At 33.7% G+C, this 2,235-nt stretch overlaps 1 pseudogene; it reads right to left on the bottom strand.

Moving 5' to 3' along the window:
• Window positions 1-2,103: 2,103 nt before the first annotated feature.
• The window catches only part of LOC111812014, a 2,342-nt pseudogene continuing 2,210 nt past the window's right edge, over window positions 2,104-2,235 (bottom strand).

Raw genomic sequence — 2,235 nt, 5'->3', positions numbered from 1 at the left:
TATTTTATTGAGGAGTTTTGCATCCATGTTCATTGGGCAGACTGCCTGTAGTTTTATTTTTTGTTTAGGCCTTTCTCTGCTTTTGACATCAGAGTAATACTTGCCTCCAAGAATGAGTTAGGGAGTATTGTTTCTTTTCAATTTCATTAAAGTGTTTCAACAATATTGGCATCAAATCTTCTCTAGATTTCTTGTAGAATTCAGCTGTGAATCCATCATGACCTTGGCTTTTCTTTGTTGTTGAGCTTCTGAATTTCTGAAGGATCTGTAGTGATTGCATCCTTTGATTTCTTATTGCACAAATTTGAGTTTTTTCTTTTCTTTATTGGATAAGGTTGGCATTATAATAAATAAATTTTATTGATTGTTTCAAAGTACCGGCCCTTTGATTTATTAATTCTTTGTATTATTTTCTAGTTTCCATTGTGTTAACTTATGCTCTGATCTTTATCATTTCCCCTTGGATGGGCTTTGGGCTTGACTTGGTCTTCTTGTTCTAGAAGCGAGAGGTGCAACATTAGGTTGTTTATTTGTGCTTATTCTGTTTTCCTGGTGTGAGAATTCACTACTGTAAATTTTCCTCTGAGTACTGCTTTTATTGTGTCCTATAGATTCCAGTAAGTTGCATGTACATTTTATATGATTATAAATATTGTTTAATTGCTTCTTTAATTTTATCTGTGCCCTATTGGTTGTTCAGAAGGATGTTATTTAATTTCCACATGTTTATGGAATATTTGTAGTTTCTTTTGTAATTATTTTCAATTTCATTGCACTATGATTACATAATATGCATGGGATAATTTCAATTCCTTTGCATTTGTTTATGCACTTTCTATGGGCAAGTATATGTTCTGTTTTAGAGAATGTTCCATGTGCAGCCGAGAAGAATGTGTATTCTGATGTGGTTGATGGAACAGTCTATAAAAATCTACTAAGACCACTTGTTCACAAGTTTGTTTCAGTTCTGTTATTTCTTTGCTAATTTTTAGTCCATTTAATCTATCTCTGTGAAAATGGAGTGTTAAAGTCTCCTGTTATTTCTGTGTTATTGCTTATTTGATTTTTCATATCTATTAACATTTTTCTTAAATTGTTTGTGCTCTTTTATTTGGTGAATATATATTTATGATTGTTACCTCTTCTCTTGAAGTTTTCCCCTAACAAGTATGTAGTGACCTCCTGTATCACTTTGATCATTCTTGGCTTGAAGTTCACATTGTCTGTGAAAAGAATAGCTATCTCTGATATTTTTTTCTGGATTTCTGTCAAATGGAGTATTGTTTTCCATCCTTTGATTTTCAGTCTATGAATTTCTTTTTGAGTTAAATGTGTTTCTTGTATACAGAATATTGTTGGGCTTTGTTTCTTGATCTACTCTCCCAGTCTGTTTCTTTTGATTGGTGAATTGAAGCCATTTACATTGGTGGTTATAAATGATATGTATTGACTTATGTTTGTCATGTTATTTTCCTGCTGTTGGTTCCCTGCTTTTCCCATCTATTTGTCTGTTGTTGTTTTTGAAATTATGGTCGTCTTATCTCTTTCTAGCATATCTTTCAGTACTCTTTGTATGGTGGGTTGAGTGGTTGTGAATTTCTTCAGTTGTTCTTTGACATGGAAGTATCTTACTTCATTACTTTTGAAAGATAGATTTACAGGGCACATCAGTCTGGTTTGTATGTCATTTTTATTTCAGTACTTGAAATCCTTCACTCCAAGCTCTTCTTGACATGAAAACTTAGGGTGAGAAATCTGCTATGATTCTGATGGTTTCCCTTATAGACAATCTGTGTCTTATGTCCAGTGGCTTTTAATATGCTGCTGTTATTGCTCTAAATTTCTGGGATCTTGATTATTATATGCCTAGGTGTAGTTTTTTTTTGGTTATAGCTAATTTGCTTCTATATGCCTCACTTTCCTGTACATCAGATTCTTTTCCTATGCATGAGTAATTTTCCGCTATTACTTCTTTAAATAGTTTTTCATGCCATTTGTGTTGATTTCTGCTTTTTCTCTTTTTAAAATTTAGTTTTTTAGATGAGGAGCAGAGTTTCCTCCAAATGAGCCATAGCCACTCTCAGTGATGATGAGGTCCTGGGCTCATTTTCTGACAAGAAAAGCCAAGTTCATCAGGAAAGTCAGCATGACAAGGTCCTCCAGCAGAATAGCTCAAGAGAATCAGCAGGTTCCAACAGCTCCAACAGCTTCTCCAAACAGCCTCATTAACAGTCT

Source organism: Octodon degus, unplaced genomic scaffold, assembly GCF_000260255.1.
Source record: "Octodon degus isolate 3935 unplaced genomic scaffold, OctDeg1.0 scaffold00089, whole genome shotgun sequence".
Lineage (NCBI taxonomy): Eukaryota > Metazoa > Chordata > Mammalia > Rodentia > Octodontidae > Octodon > Octodon degus.
This window is presented reverse-complemented; position numbering and strand designations above follow the sequence as displayed.